Source organism: Salvelinus fontinalis, chromosome 28 (genome assembly GCF_029448725.1).
Source record: "Salvelinus fontinalis isolate EN_2023a chromosome 28, ASM2944872v1, whole genome shotgun sequence".
Taxonomy (NCBI): domain Eukaryota; kingdom Metazoa; phylum Chordata; class Actinopteri; order Salmoniformes; family Salmonidae; genus Salvelinus; species Salvelinus fontinalis.
In genome coordinates this window covers 15,850,300-15,867,863 of record NC_074692.1, presented here as the reverse complement: position 1 = coordinate 15,867,863, position 17,564 = coordinate 15,850,300, and the positions used below count along the sequence as shown (strand labels likewise).

At 44.0% G+C, this 17,564-nt stretch overlaps 1 pseudogene; it reads right to left on the bottom strand.

Moving 5' to 3' along the window:
• Positions 1-9,471, bottom strand: part of LOC129825900 (calcineurin-binding protein cabin-1-like) — a 100,113-nt pseudogene extending 90,642 nt beyond the window's left edge.
• Positions 9,472-17,564: the final 8,093 nt, after the last annotated feature.

The window sequence follows — 17,564 nt, the reverse complement described above, 5'->3', positions numbered from 1 at the left end:
CCTAGTACTAACGCATGCATGCACACACACTTTTTAAAACTCGCCACCAAAGAGTTTGCCCTAAGATTCAACTCTTCCTAAGTGAAACCCTGGCGATTCCCTCTAGCATGATAAGGGACTAACAGCACAGGCTGGTACATTCTGATGCAGAGGCAGTCAGATAATTCATCTCATTCAAACTCCCTGAAAGTGAATCAATTGCTTTCATCTTCCTGTATTGACCTGCTCGAGTGGAGTTCCTGGGTCGTATGACTCAGTGGACCAACCAGTAGTTAATTAGTCGGGGGACTGCATTCATTAACTAATGAACCTTGTCCCTTTGGAACAGAGTCTATTCATCATGCAATTACAGCGTATCACAGTTACACAACAAGCCAATCCCAGTGAGTAAACAACCTAATGTGAAATTGACCGCCACCTAGTGGCCAGTTGAACACACTACATGATCTCTATTAGCTAATCCTCAGAAATATGAATGGCATTGAAAGATTGACAGTCAGTAATATGACATTAAGAGGGTTGGGTGTTTGACCTGTTGAGCAGAGTGCTCCTCTTGATAGCGGGCCATGATCTTCTTGCTGGGGTAAGCATACAGGCAGTAGAAGCACTGCTCCAAGCCCATCTCCATCTCCTCTTTGTAGGGATGAGTATCCTCCGCTTTAGAGGGAGACCGCTCTTTCTCCAGAACACGAACCTGAACCATGAACATGAAGACAACAATGAGGTTAGTTCTATCCTGATTAAACTTTAACAAATGCTTTGAAAGACATTAGAAACTAATTAAAACCATATCATAGGAAAACAAAAACAGAGAATTGACTGAGCTGACGGAGGATGTCCACACAATCTCAGCTCTGTTGACCGACTCACATAGCACCTGAACAGAGCTCCATCTGAGTTGCAACACCAGGAGCGGTGGCCCAGGTACTCGCCGTGTTAAGCAGCATCAGGGAGGAGGGCAGAATGGGGGTGTTAGAGTTATCTGAAGAGAGTCACAGGAAACAGCAAGACATTTTAGGGCTTCCAGCATAGATTTAAATAGGGCATTATAGCAGTTATGAACAGGATGGACTTCACCACCACATACACATACACACACATGTATATATAAATATATACAGTGGGGCAAAAAAGTATTTAGTCAGCCACCAATTGTGCAAGTTCTCCCACTTAAAAAGATGAGAGAGGCCTGTAATTTTAATCATAGGTACACTTCAACTATGACAGACAAAATGAGGGAAAAAATCCAGAAAATCACATTGTAGTATTTTTTTATGAATTTATTAGCAAATTATGGTGGAAAATAAGTATTTGGTCACCTACAAACAAGCAAGATTTCTGACTCTCACAGACCTGTAACTTCTTCTTTAAGAGGCTCCTCTGTCCTCCACTCGTTACCTGTATTAATGGCACTTGTTTGAACTTGTTATCAGTATAAAATACACCTGTCCACAACCTCAATAAGTCACACTCCAAACTCCACTATGGCCAAGACCAAAAAGCTGTCAAAGGATACCAGAAACAAAATTGTAGACCTGCACCAGGCTGGGAAGACTGAATCTGCAATAGGTAAGCAGCTTGGTTTGAAGAAATCAACTGTGGGAGCAATTATTAGGAAATGGAAGACATACAAGACCACTGATAATCTCCCTCGATCTGGGGCTCCACGCAAGATCTCACCCCGTGGGGTCAAAATGATCACAAGAACGGTGAGCAAAAATCCCAGAACCACACGGGGGGACCTAGTGAATGGCCTGCAGAGAGCTGGGACCAAAGTAACAAAGCCTACCATCAGTAACACACTACGCCGCCAGGGACTCAAATCCTGCAGTGCCAGACGTGTCCCCCTGCTTAAGCCAGTACATGTCCAGGCCCATCTGAAGTTTGCTAGAGAGCATTTGGATGATCCAGAAAAAGATTGGGAGAATGTCATATGGTCAGATGAAACCAAAATAGAACTTTTTGGTAAAAACTCAACTCGTCGTGTTTGGAGGACAAAGAATGCTGAGTTGCATCCAAAGAACACCATACCTACTGTGAAGCATGGGGGTGGAAACATCATGCTTTGGGGCTGTTTTTCTGCAAAGGGACCAGGACGACTGATCCGTGTAAAGGACAGAATGAATGGGGCCATGTATCGTGAGATTTTGAGTGAAAACCTCCTTCCATCAGCAAGGGCATTGAAGATGAAACGTGGCTGGGTCTTTCAGCATGACAATGATCCCAAACACACCGCCCGGGCAACAAAGGAGTGGCTTCGTAAGAAGCATTTCAAGGTCCTGGAGTGGCCTAGCCAGTCTCCAGATCTCAACCCCATAGAAAATCTTTGGAGGGAGTTGAAGGTCCGTGTTGCCCAGCAACAGCCCCAAAACATCACTGCTCTAGGGGAGATGTGCATGGAGGAATGGGCCAAAATACCAGCAACAGTGTGTGAAAACCTTGTGAAGACTTACAGAAAAAGTTTGACCTCTGTCATTGCCCACAAAGGATATATAACAAAGTATTGAGATAAACTTTTGTTATTGACCAAATACTTATTTTAGACCATAATTTGCAAATAAATTCATAAAAAATCCTACAATGTGATTTTCTGGAGAAAAAAAATCTCATTTTGTCTGTCATAGTTGAAGTGTACCTATGATGAAAATTACAGGCCTCTCTCATCTTTTTAAGTGGGAGAACTTGCACAATTGGTGGCTGACTAAATACTTTTTTGCCCCACTGTATATATACACACACAAGTATGTGGACACCCCTTCAAATTAGCTATTTCAGCCACACCCGTTGCCACACTGACAGATATATAAAATCAAGCACACAGCCATGCAATCTTCATAGACAAACATTGGCAGTAGAATGGCCTTACTGGAAAACTCAGTGACTTTCTAACAAGCCACCTTCCCAACAAGTCAGTTTGTCAAATTTCTGTCCTGCTAGAGCTGCACCGGTCCACTGTGCTGTGGACCAGTGCAGTGCTGTGTTATTGTGAAGTGGAAACATCTAGGAACAGCAACGGCTAAGCCACGAAGTGGTAGGTCACACAAGCTCACAGAACGGGACCGGCAAGTGATGAAGCACGTAGCGCTTAAAAATCATCTGATGTCAGGTTGCAACACTCACTACAAATTCCAAACTACCGTTGGAAGCAACTTCAGCACAATAACTGTTCATCGGGACCTTCAAGAAATGGGTTTCTATGGCCGAGCAGCCGCACACAAGCCTAAGATCACCATACACAATGCCAAGCGTCAGCTGGAGTGGTGTAAAGTTCGCCGCCATTGGACTCTGGAGCAGTGGAAACGCGTTCTCTGAAGTGATAAAGTGCATTGGAGAGGTTGTACCTGCTGTGAATATTAAAACCTACCCTAACCAGAAACCATGGATAGATGGCGGAATTCACCCAAAACAAAGCGCGAACCACCGCATTTAACCATGGAAAGATAACTGGGAATATGGCTGAATATAAACAGTGTAGTTATTCCCTCCGCAAGGCAATCAAACAAGCAATATGTCGGTAAAGGGACAAAGTGGAGTTGCAATTCAACGGCCCAGATACGAGACGTATGTGGCAGGGTTTACAGGCAATTAAAGACTACAAAAAGAAAACCAGCCAGGTCAGACACAGACGTCTTGCTTCCAGACAAACTAAACACCTTCTTTGCACGCTTTGAGTATAATAGTGCCACCGACGCGGCCCACTACCAAGGACTGCAGCCCCCCCCTCTCCTTCTACATGGCCAACATGAGTAAGACATTTAAACGTGTTAACCCTCGCAAGGCTGCCGGCCCAGACGGCATCCCTAGCTGCTTCCACAGAGCATGTGCAGACCAACTGGCTAGTGTGTTTACAGACATATTCAATCGCTCCCTATCCCAGTCTGCTGTCCCCACATGCTTCAAGATGGCCACCATTGTTCCTGTACCCAAGAAAGCAAAGGTAACTTAACTAGATGAGTCTCACCCCGTAGCACTCACTTGTCATCATGAAGTGCTTTGAGGCTAGTTAAGGATCATATCACCTCTACCTTACCTGACAACCTAGACCCACTTCAATTTGCTTACTGCCCCAATAGATCCACAGAAAAGGCAATCGCTATCACACTGCCCTATCCCATCTGGACAAGAGGAATACCCATGTAAGAATGCTGTTCATTGACTACAGCTCAGCATTCAACACCATGGTACCCTCCAAGCTCATCATTAAGCTTGAGGCCCTGGGTCTCAACCTCGACCTGTGCAATTGGGTCCTGGACTTTGACGGGCCGTCCCCAGGTGGTGAAGGTAGGAAACAACAACACTTCGCTGATCCTCAACACTGGGGCCCCACAAGGGTGTGTGCTCAGCCCCCTCCTGTATTCCCTGTTCACCCATGACTGCGTGGCCATGCACGCCTCCAACTCAATCATCAAGTTTGCAGGCGACACAACAGTAGTGGGCTTGATTACCAACAATGACGAGACAGCCTACAGGGAGGTGGGTGAGGGCACTCGGAGTGTGGTGTCAGGAAAACTCAACGTCAACAAAACAAAGGAGATGATGGTGGACTTCAGGAAACAGCAGAGGGATCACCCCCCCCTATCCACATCGACGGGACAGCAGTGGAGAAAGTGGAACGTTTTAAGTTCCTCGGCGTACACATCACAGACAAACTGAAATGGTCCACCCACACAGACAGTGTGGAAAAGAAGGTGCAACAGCGCCTATTCAACTAAAACCCTCAAACTTTTACAGATGCACAATTGAGAGCATCCTGTCGGGCTGCCTGGTACGGCAATTACACCGCCCTCACCTGCAAGGCTCCTCAGTGGGTGGTGCGGTTTGCACAACAAATCACCGAGTGCAAACTACCTGCCCTCCAGGACACCTACAGCACCCGATATCACAGGAAGGCCAAAAAGATCATCAAGGACAACAATCACCCAAGCCACTGCCTGTTCACCCCGCTACCATCCAGAAGGCGAGGTCAGTAAAGGTGCATCAAAGCTGGGACCGAGACAGAAGCTGTTTTTCAATCTCAAGGCCATCAGACTGTTAAACAGCCATCACTAACACAGAGATGCTGCTGCATACATACAGACTCAAATCATTGGCCACTTTAGTAAATGGATCACTAGTCACTTTATACAATGCACTCTAAATAATTCCACTTTAATACTGTTTACACATCTTACATTACTCATCTCATATGTATATACTGTATTTTATACCATCTATTGCATCTTGCCTATGCCGCTCGGTCATCGCTCATCCATATATTTCTATGTGCATATTCTTATTCCATCCCTTTAGATTTGTGGTTATTAGGTAGTTGTTGTGGAATTGTTAGATTACTTGTTAGATATTACTGCACTGTCGGAATTAGAAGCACAAGCATTTCGCTACACTCGCATTAACATCTGCTAACCATGTTTATGTGACCAATAACATTTGATTTGATTATTTTTAATCACGCTTCACCATCTAAAAGTCTGATCGACGAATCTGGGTTTGGCGGATGCCAGGAGTACACTACCTGCCCCAATAAATAGTGCCACCTGTAAAGTTTAAAATGGTCTGGGGCTGTTTTTCCATGCTTCGAACTAGGCCCCTTGGTTCCAGTGAAGGGAAATCTTAACCCGACAGCATACAATGACATTGTAGACGATTTTGTGCTTTCAACTTTGTGGCAACAGTTTGGGGAAGGCCTTTCCTGTTTCAGCATGACATTGCCCCTGTGCACAAAGCGAGGTTCATACAGAAATGGTTTGTCGAGATCGGTGAAGAACAACTTGACTAGCCTGCACAGAGACTTAATCTCAACCCCCAACGAACACCTTTGGGATGAATTGGAATTCCGACTGTGAGCCAGGCTAATCGCTCAACATCAGTGCCCGAACTCACTAATGCTCGTGGCTGAATGGAAGCAAGTCCCTGTAGCAATGTTCAAACATCTAGTGGAAAGCCTTCCCAGAAGAGTGGAGGCTGTTATGTCAGCAAAGGCGGGACCAACTCCATATGAATGCCCATGATTTTGTAATGAGATGTTCGTTGAGCAGTGTCCACATACTTTTGGTCATGTAATGTACCTTCATCATCCCCTACAAATATATATGTGCTGGCGAAGCAGGCAGTTGAAGGCAGCCTCCTCGTGCTTGATGCTGTGGTGCAGGAGAATCCAGGGCAGGGCTGAGCTGGACACAGCACACATTTATATACAATTTTCTGTTTCCAAACACACTCTGTGTCTACCAGGTATATTAGTGTGAGTGTTGACCCGGATGAGGTTGTTGGCCAGCCGGGCCATGCTGGTGTAGTGGTTGACGTTGCTCAGGAGCTGAGGGTCCTCTGTGAAGCAGACCTCGAAGCCTCCCAGCAGCGTTGTGATGGTAGAGAACCACTCCTCCTTTGCCGTGTGAGAGCTGACTGGTACAGAGTTGAGCTGCTGCAGGGCTTCATTCAGGGCAACCTCGGTGCACTCAAGACACTGGCGGTAGTCCTTCAGTTTCAACAGGGAGTTCTGGGGCAGAGATGCCAAGAAAAGAGGAAAAATGTAATCATGGTACATATTGTACATTTAATACTGCTTTCCTACGTTGGTACTACACTGATTAGTAGTGACGGCCATGCCTCAAAGAGAAAGACTTGTTGAAACTAAAAGAACCATATAAAGACAAATACTACAGTACATCTACAAAATGATCTATTGCTATATTAATCCAGAAGGTAAACTGCAGCAGCAGCTGGACAAACTCCAGAGGCTTGACCCGCCCAGAGCCATAGCTGAGGGTGGGCTGCAGCAGCCGCGCCACAGACTCATAGTCCCTAGACTCAGATGCTGGATCTCCGCCAGGGACTGACAACGCTCCAGAGACACCAGCTTCTTATCAATCTGTCCATGCAATGGGGAGAAGGGAACGTTTTCTGATGAACCAGACAACTCAAAACCACAGGGGAACTACACCCTCTAATGGGATGGTTAAGTGCATGTTATTCAAATAGACTATTTGTGCTATAGTTTTACTGTTCAGCCCTTCCACTGACCTCCTCCACCGAGATGGCTGCATCTGTACGCAGGTTGGGCAGGTAGATGGTGTACCTTTCCTCCTCTGTGGTCCGTGCGTGAATCTCTGCAGCATGCCTACACACACATCATAGCTCTCCAGGGCCTGGTCCAGGTCTCCCTGTGAGATGACACAAGCCTTCAAAGCACGTCTTAGGTTATGGATTACATATGTCAATAGAAAATGTAGATCAGATTGATTTGTCTTAATCATTGAAACCAATATGTGAGATGTATGAGGAAAGAGATCAACTCAGTATCATACTAGAAACAAATATTCAAGTGTTATGGTAAATAGTCAAGGAAACATGGGTAAATGATGTTGCAGGATGAATGTGAAGGTTACTTGCAGGGCCAAGAAGCATGCCTTGAGCAAGGAAACACGCACCACCACAGCCACCCAGTTCTCCTCAAACAGGTTCCCCAGCTGTAACAGGTCCCCCTCAGAGTGCTGCCCTGGGAACTCTGCAGCACACCCAACACTGCTCTGAACCCCACTGCACTTTCTTGGGGACCCTTCACAATAAAAACAAAGAAAGGAATATACCAATATGGTTCATGTAAAAGAAAGAAACCAACAGAAAACTGTATTTCATAAAGAATACCAAAGTACACCAATGTGTTTGACACGTACCATTCTTGCCTTTGCTGTGAGACCACTGCTCCAACTGAAGCTCCAGACATGATAGGCTCATCAGCGACATTTCCTGCATAAAGCACCAATCACAACTCTTTTACAGACAGCTTGACATTCGCATTAGGTGGAATGTAAAAAAACACAGGCAGAGATGTAAGTTTTTCAAATAAAAACACTGTCAATAAAGTAAGAAATCAGAAGAGTCAGAATAGATGTCCTATACCCATTTGTGTCGATTACTGCAGTTGCGGAGTAGAGGGTTGGGCAGGCCACTACTGTGCTTCCTCCAACTATGATACACCTCCTGCACCACTGCAGTCAGCCCACGAGGCCACTCCTCCATGAACCTCTGACCCACCGCTTTCAGATAGCGCATCGTCATCTCTAATATCCCACCGTTGCTCATATTACTGAGCAGGAGATATCCTGTTGTTCTGGGGACGAGGAAAGAGTAAGACAATGTAAATCCCATGAGATGTTTGACATCCGACTCTACATTTCAGTCAGAGAATTGTGTAAATGTTGCAGATGGGGATCTGTGAAACTCACTCCACTTGCGCTGCTGAATAGCTAGCTTTTCAGAGGGACGAATGGGTAAGACGCCTCAGGAGGGCGATTACATGATGCAGTTTGTGAGGCAGAGGTCCTGGGTTCGAGCCTCAGTATAAACCGAATCAGGAGAAAGCTGTACTCACTAAGCAAGCAGCATGACCTCATTTACATAAGACTTGTACCCGATTCCATATATTCAGTAGTCTGAAAGGCATGCAGCTTGTGCCATGGAGCAGCTGGAAGTCCAGCTTGATTTCACACTGGGCCTCCAGGTTACTCAGGCTCCCGTCATCATCCTCAAGGTCAAACTTCTTCAGTCTGAGTGGAACGGAAGAGCCTAGTTATTATCCAATAAGAATATATACTTGCAATGTGTTGATAGTTTCCCCTTGAGGTTTCATGACAATACCTGGATGGTAGGTATTTGAACAGCAGCTCCTGGAAGTCAATCTTCTCCTCCTTCTCCTCCTTGGTGTTTATGACCCGACCAGAGCGGCACTTGGCAGTGTCTCCTCTCAGGGGCCTCCTTTTCAGTGAGCGAGGTTTCCATAGCTGTGAGGGCAATAAAACGCATTATCAGAATATACAATAACCAGTCAATTTGATGTTGTCTAAATGGTTTCATGCTTGCAGATCAATGGAATTGACATGCTAAATTAGATGAAAAGAAGGTATTGACCAACACTGTAGTCTGTGTGATCTGAACCAGAGGGCTGGGACAGTGCTGATGGCTCAGGGACAGGGAGTGGAGGCAGGGAGATGCTGGGGATGGTCTGGATCTCACTGACAGGAGGAGGGCAGGGCTCAGGAGGCAAGGCCTGGAGGCAGTTTGGGTTGCGCTACTGGGACAGGTTGATCCTGCGGCCCAGGCTTGGGCATGGCGGCTCACAGGTGGTCTGATGTCTGTACATGGCAAGGAGGCTCTCTCCCATATTCTTCCACCTGAGAATAAGTCCAAAATGCTTTTTGTCAATTAAAACAATGCATTCTTACCCTTAAATCACAATGAACAGCAAGCAAGTCAACTGCAAAAAAACAAATACATGTTTGAATATTAACAGCAACTGTCTCCCATGAAACTACAAGGGGGGGGGGGTAAATGTGAAGACTCACGAGAAACAGAGGATAGTTTGTACCAGCACCAGGTCTGAGTTCCTGGGCAGAGAGAGCCTGTCTCCACCGTCACAGATCCATCGCCTCCTCCACAATAGCCTGGGTCTCCTCCACATAGTGAATGAACATGTCACTGCAGATGGAGTATGAGCTCAAGATCAAGACCATGTGGACGGTTGTATGATAGCACACATTTATGATAAGTAGACTAGTGTGTAGAAGTAGGGCCGTATCACTTCAGTAACATTTACACAGAGTCCCTCTTCAAACAAGGCTGCTCTTCAAAGATCTTCTCCTTCAACACCAGTCCTTTGGTGTAACAATGATCCTTTTCCAGGGCTTTGCTGATGAAATACAAACCGCCTGGAAAATATTATGATAGATAATTTGACCATGAAGGCCTGATTCACGCAGTCTCCTCTGAATAGTTGCCGTTGAGATGTGTCTGTTACTTGAACTCTGTGAAGCATTTATTTGGGCTGCAATTTCTGAGGCTGGTAAGTCTAATTAACTTATCCTCTGCAGCAGAGGTAACTCTGGGTCTTCCTTTCCTGTGGCCGTCCTCATGAGAGCCAGTTTCATCATAGCGCTTGATGGTTTTTCTGACTGCATATGAAGAAACTTTAAAAGTTATTGAAATTTAAAGCAATGATAGACTGTCGTTTCTCTTTGCTTATTTGAGCTGTTCTTGTCATAATATGATATTTTACCAAATAGGTCTATCATCTGTATACCCCCCCCCCCCCCCAGTTTGTCACAACACAACTGATTAGCTCAAACTCATTAAGTAAAGAAATTCCACAAATTAACTTTTTAAGGCCCAAGTGTTAATTGAAATGCATTCCAGGTGACTACCTCATGAAGCTGGTTGAGAGAATGCCAAGGGTGTGCAAAGCTGTCATCAAGGCAAAGGCTTGCTACTTTGAAGAATCTCAAATAAAATATATTTTGATTTTATTTACACTTTTTTTGGCTACTACATGATTCAATGTGTTATTTCATAGTTTTGATGTCTTCACTGTTATTCTACAATGTAGAAAATAGTAAAAAATAAAGAAAAACCCTGAGGTGTGGTGTGTCCAAACTTTAGACTGGTACTGTATGTCCTTGTACCGATTGTTTTTAAGTTAGCCATATGACATAGTCTACATGCAGAAAGTAAACCACCTAGTGGGTCAATTTCCACAACAACTAAGAGCATTGAAGCGCGAGCCTTAACTTCTCCACTTTTTTGGTGCGCTGGCTACAATGCTGTGAACAGCGTGAAGCGAACCCATGCATATAGGCAGATACTGTGTGTGACTGTGTAAAAGCTAGGTCTTGCATCTCGCTCATCTCAATAACTATAATGATAATAATAATAATATTTATTTAACTAGCTGAGTCAATTTTTTTAATCGCACACAGAAGTTATGAGGATAATTTAGCAGCCTGTGACATCAGTGATCTTTAGGTCGGAAAGTCGGAGCACTAGGAAGATGGCCGAGTTTCCGAGTTGAATGACCTTTCAAAGCAATTTTTCCCAGTCAGAGCTCGTTTTTCCAAGGTCCCAGTTGTCTTGAACACACTGAAGTCGGTTGCCGCAAGTTCCAAGTTGTCTTGAATGTGGCACAAGTCTACATAAATCTCCCATTAGATGCCACCTTAACCAACTTCTTGGGCTTCAAATGCACTATTGATGTAGCGTTCATCTCATGTCGGAAACTGTGTGCGAGTTCAAATTAACGTAAGTTATTTGCGTAGAGCTTCCTATTGGCTGATTCTGGTACCTCCCAAGTGGGAAACTCGGGATCCGACTCTTCCAACTAGGTTAACAAGTCGGACATTTCAGAGTTTCCGACACGACGTGAACGCAGCATTATTATTCATATTATTCATATTATTTTATTTATTTCACCTTTATTTAACCAGGTAGGCAAGTTGAGAACAAGTTCTCATTTACAATTGCGACCTGGCCAAGATAAAGCAAAGCAGTTTGACAGATACAACAACACAGAGTTACACATGGAGTAAAACAAACATACAGTCAGTAATACAGTAGAAAAATAAGTCTATATACAATGTGAGCAAATGAGGTGAGATAAGGGAGGTAAAAGGCAAAAAAAGGCCATGGTGGCGAGGTAAATACAATATAGCAAGTAAAACACTGGAATGGTAGATTTGCAGTGGAAGAATGTGCAAAGTAGAGATAGAAATAATGGGGTGCAAAGGAGCAAAATAAATAAATAAATACAGTAGGGGGGGAGGTAGTTGTTTGGGCTAAATTATAGATGGGCTATGTACAGGTGCAGTAATCTGTGAGCTGCTCTGACAGCTGGTGCTTAAAGCTAGTGAGGGAGATAAGTGTTATATACTGTATATAATATAATATATAATATATAATAATGTAATATATAAGATTATGTGTTATATACTGTAGGAATGAATGGTGTCACGTGATCGATGGCTTTGTCCATTCATTTATACAGTCATTGTGATAATCCTATGAATCAGGGTAGCTAGCGATACTCTGAACGAATTGCCGCGTTCAAATCTCAGACTTCTGACTTCAGTGCATTCAAGACAACTGGGAACTGAAGAAAAAAAACAGCTCATCCAACTTGGAATTCCAAGTCGGAAACTCTGGTATCTTTCTAGAGCTCCGACTTGAAGATCACTGATGTCATGATTTGACCCCCCAAAAATATGTACTTTCAAGACAAATGGGAACTCAGGGGGAAAAATAGTGCTTGTGGTGCGTTCAAGACATCTGGGAATGAGGGCAAATCATGACGTCAGTGATCTTCAGGTCGAAAAGTCTGAGCTCTAGAAACAGGCCCGAGTTCCCGAGTTGGAATTCCAAGTTGGGTGACGATTCAAAACGTTTTTTCCCAGTCGCACCTCATTTTCTTCAGAGTTCACAGTTGTCTTGAACGCACTGAAGTCAGGGAATTCCGAGTTCCCAGTTGTTTTGAACGCGGCATTTCCAGACAAATGGGAACTCAGGAAGCCTTTGGTCATATCATTATGTTAGTGATCTTTAGGTCAGAAAGTAGGAACTCTAAAAAGGAAGTGTGTGTTTCCAACTTGGAATTCCGAATAGGATGACCATTAAAAAAAAAGCGGCAATCATAATATCTGATATTCCGTTGATTGCACGCCATTGGTGCACGCTCTCTGCTCTCTTTCCGTCACTTCGTTCAGACCCCGGTGCGCGTTGGCTTGCAAAACGAGTTTACCTAAAACAGAGACGGGTATCTCTGCCCCATTGTTACCAGCTAGTTAACACAGCCACAAAGTCAAAACCTAATTCTACAATTTCTCTTCAACATCTATGTGTACGTACGCGTCTTATCGTGCGTAGTCTGTGCCGTGTGTGTGTCTCTTCACAGTCCCTGTTGTTCCATAAGGTGTATTTTTATCTGTTAAAAAAAAATATATATACACTGCTCAAAAAAATAAAGGGAACACTTAAACAACACAATGTAACTCCAAGTCAATCACACTTCTGTGAAATCAAACTGTCCACTTAGGAAGCAACACTGATTGACAATAAATTTCACATGCTGTTGTGCAAATGAAATAGACAAAAGGTGGAAATTATAGGCAATTAGCAAGACACCCCCAAAAAAGGAGTGATTCTGCAGGTGGTGACCACAGACCACTTCTCAGTTCCTATGCTTCCTGGCTGATGTTTTGGTCACTTTTAAATGCTGGCGGTGCTCTCACTCTAGTGGTAGCATGAGATGGAGTCTACAACCCACACAAGTGGCTCAGGTAGTGCAGCTCATCCAGGATGGCACATCAATGCGAGCTGTGGCAAAAAGGTTTGCTGTGTCTGTCAGCGTAGTGTCCAGAGCATGGAGGCGCTACCAGGAGACAGGCCAGTACATCAGGAGACGTGGAGGAGGCCGTAGGAGGGCAACAACCCAGCAGCAGGACCGCTACCTCCGCCTTTGTGCAAGGAGGTGCACTGCCAGAGCCCTGCAAAATGACCTCCAGCAGGCCACAAATGTGCATGTGTCAGCATATGGTCTCACAAGGGGTCTGAGGATCTCATCTCGGTACCTAATGGCAGTCAGGCTACCTCTGGCGAGCACATGGAGGGCTGTGCGGCCCCCCAAAGAAATGCCACCCCACACCATGACTGACCCATCGCCAAACCGGTCATGCTGGAGGATATTGCAGGCAGCAGAACGTTCTCCACGGCGTCTCCAGACCCTGTCACGTCTGTCACATGTGCTCATGTGCTCAGTGTGAACCTGCTTTCATCTGTGAAGAGCACAGGGCGCCAGTGGCGAATTTGCCAATCTTGGTGTTCTCTGGCAAATGCCAAACGTCCTGCACGGTGTTGGGCTGTAAGCACAACCCCCACCTGTGGACGTCGGGCCCTCATACCACCCTCATGGAGTCTGTTTCTGACCGTTTGAGCAGACACATGCACATTTGTGGCCTGCTGGAGGTCATTTTGCACGGCGCTGGCAGTGCACCTACTTGCACAAAGGCGGAGGTAGCGGTCCTGCTGCTGGGTTGTTGCCCTCCTACGGCCTCCTCCACGTCTCCTGATGTACTGGCCTGTCTCCTGGTAGTGCCTCCATGCTCTGGACACTACGCTGACAGACACAGCAAACCTTTTTGCCACAGCTCGCATTGATGTGCCATCCTGGATGAACTGCACTACCTGAGCCACTTGTGTGGGTTGTAGATTCCGTCTCATGCTACCACTAGAGTGAGAGCACCGCCAGCATTCAAAAGTGACCAAAACATCAGCCAGGAAGCATAGGAACTGAGAAGTGGTCTGTGGTCACCACCTGCAGAATCACTCCTTTTTTGGGGGTGTCTTGCTAATTGCCTATAATTTCCACCTTTTGTCTATTCCATTTGCACAACAGCATGTGAAATTTATTGTCAATCAGTGTTGCTTCCTAAGTGGACAGTTTGATTTCACAGAAGTGTGATTGACTTGGAGTTACATTGTGTTGTTTAAGTGTTCCCTTTATTTTTTTGAGCAGTGTATATACTTCTACTGCTTGTATCAGTTACCTGATGGGGAATATAGTTCCATGTAGCCATGGCTCTATGTAGTACTGTGTGCCTCCCATAGTCTGTTCTTGACTTGGGGATTGTGAAGAGACATTTGGTGGCATGTCTTGTGTGGTATGCATGGGTGTCTGAGCTGTGTGCTAGTAGTTTAAACAGACACCTTGGTGCATTCAGCATGTCAACCCTTCTTACAAATACAAGTAGTGGTGAAGTCAATATCTCCACTTTGAGCCATGAGAGATTTAAATGCATATTATTAATGTTAGCTCTCCGTGTACATTTAAGGGCAAGCCGTGCTGCCCTGTTCTGAGCCAATTGTAATTTTTTGGTGTCCCTCTTTGTGGCACCAGACCACATGACTGAACAATAATCCAGATGCGACAAAACTAGGGCCTGTAGGACCTGCCTTGTTGATAGTGTTGTTAAAAAGGCAGAGCAGCACTTTATTATGGACAGACTTCTCCCCATCTTAGCTACCGTAGTATGTGTTGACCATGACAGTTTACAATCCTGGCATTATTACCAGTGGTGCAAGTTTTTTTGCTCATCTGTACTTTACACTACTATTTATATTGTACTTTTTACTCCGTACATTTTCCCTGACACCCAAAGTACTTGTTACAGTTCGAATTCTTAGCAGGACAGGAAAATGGTCCAATTCATACACATATCAAGAGAGCATCCCTGGTCATCCCTGCTGCCTTTGATATGGTAGACTCACTAAACACAAATGCTTAATTTGTAAATTATGGCTGAGTGTTGGACTGTGCCCCTGGCTATCCATAACTTAAAATAACAAGAAAACCGTGCCGTCTGGTTTGCTCAATATAAGGAATGTGAAATGATTTATACTTTTACTTTTGATACTTAAGTAAGCTTTATTTACTCAAGTAGTATTTTACTGTGTGCACTATCACTTTTACTTGAGTAATTTTCTATTAAGGTATCTTTACTTTAACTCAAGTATGACAATTGGGTACTTTTTCCACCACTGGTTATTATTTAGGTAGTGTGAAGTGTAGCACAGATAATTTTCTACCAACCTTTACTTCGCTATACAAAGTATGTCTTCTAATCTTTCATGGCTAGTTGCAGGTGGTTCGTTTAAATTTAGAACATTTTCTGTTATTAAATTAAATCAAATATTTTCTCCATGAAGTAGTCAAACAATGTGTAAGCCGCCATCTTGTCTATTTCAAATCTTCTCATAGATTGAGAACGGTGAATGTCATTCAACGTGACGCTTGATTTCTGAGTTGCACTCATGACATGCAGCACTTTGGGGTGGACACCCTCCTGTCTCAATCAATAAGAGATTAAGATTTGAAATAGACAAGATGGCGGCGTACACATTGTTGGATTACTTCATGGAGCAAAACACGTATTTAATTACATTGAGCTGAGCCCAGCTTAATGCTGATTGGTTAATTGTTTTATAATTGTTTTATCAAGGGTGGCCAAATACTTGCTGGCATCAATCAATCAAATGCTATGGCCTCAAGATGTTATACTCTTTTGGGCCAGACAGCATCAGATACATGGGCTACACATACTAGGACAGAGGTGCGCTGTTTCCCTCGCTCAGATGATTTCTCAGGTGAGATTCAGCCACTTGCTAATTGGCGTAAAAACAAAGAGGGAGACGAAAGAGAAATTAATGATTTTATCAGTTGTATTTTTTTTATTGGTCAAATATTTGGGGAAGCCTGGCTTCCCTTGGCACACATGAATACACGCCACTGTTGGTCAGCATGTTAGTCTTGAATGATGCATGCCAAGATATACCAGAGATAAGGGCTGTTTGTGGTTGATTTGCATCCACACAAATCAAACGGGGTTCACCAGTATGAACAAAATCGCAAACTGCTTTTTTTGTTCAAGCCCTCAATAACTGTTGTCTGCTAATGATGATAATCTCTTTGCATCTGCCAATTTATTGGCTGTCCAGTATCCAGATGACCTTTCCCCAGAGCTTCCTATACAGTTAATTTCTTTCCATAATGTGTTGAGGCAGGCAACAGAACTGCTGTATTTGAAGCACCACTCCCTTCTGCCCAGTTTCCCTTATATTGCCATGGCAATCGAGTCGTTTTTACCATCCCTGTAACTGTCGCTTCTGCGGGAAGATCATTTTCTATACTAAAACTCATAAAGAACTATAGAAGCATTAAAGCCGATTCATGGTCAATCTGGCCGTACAGTATGTACTGCGATGTGGCCTCTGCAGAAGTAAGAGCATTCATACTAATTGCGCGTTGCAGAGCAGAGCTGTTTTGAAAGAAGTGAGTTTGTGCTTATACAGGACGTACTGCCCCCACCTACAGTCAAACAATTATGTCAATGCGTAGCTATACAGAGCATTTGTAACAATATTTGGGAGTGGCACGGCGATGTGGTACGGAGCTTGATTTGGCCAACACAAGCCTCTGGAGGCTCCGTAATTGCGTCACACCCTCCGTATGGAGCCTCTGGATCACATTCCAGATCAAGCATAAATCGGCTTTTAAGCTCTTGGTCTGATATGTGCTTTTAAACACCTGAGTAAGCTCAACTCATTGCACTGGCGCCGTCGTAGCCTTGACCACGGCATTTGTTCACCGATATCCCCTTACTTTCAATCAGTTTATTTTTTTATTTTTCAAGGCCTGAGGCACTTTTTCAGTCAAGAAACAAACACGTAGCTTCCTAGTACATATGGAAATGAATAAGCTTTATGAAAGAGTTTTTGGGGTGTTACTGTCAAAATGATTTATAAAAATAAAATATCATTACATTCACAACTCTGGCTTGTCTTCATAAAGCTTCCCCAAGCTGTGTCCACTGTGTGTAGAGATTGTTTGGCGTGTTTGAGAGGTGGCCTGGTATATCTAGTGCCTATTCTGAATACCCAGATACAGGAAAATTAATGTTGTTTATATTAATAATACATTTTCACAAAAATATCATTACATTCCCAACTTTAAATTGTCTTCATAAAGCTTTCTCAAGACATTAACTTTAAATATATATTAGTAAGAAGTCTGTGAAAGCTGGTATGATACAGTATATCTTGTCTAGTATGAGTAGCCAAAATCCATGTTTTTAGATGATTAAACCATTTGCACACGAATACCATTGCTTTCACAACTTTACATTTTGTTCAAAATACTTCCCCAACCTGTGACCATCATGTAGAGATTGCATTAGATTGATTTGGAGTCT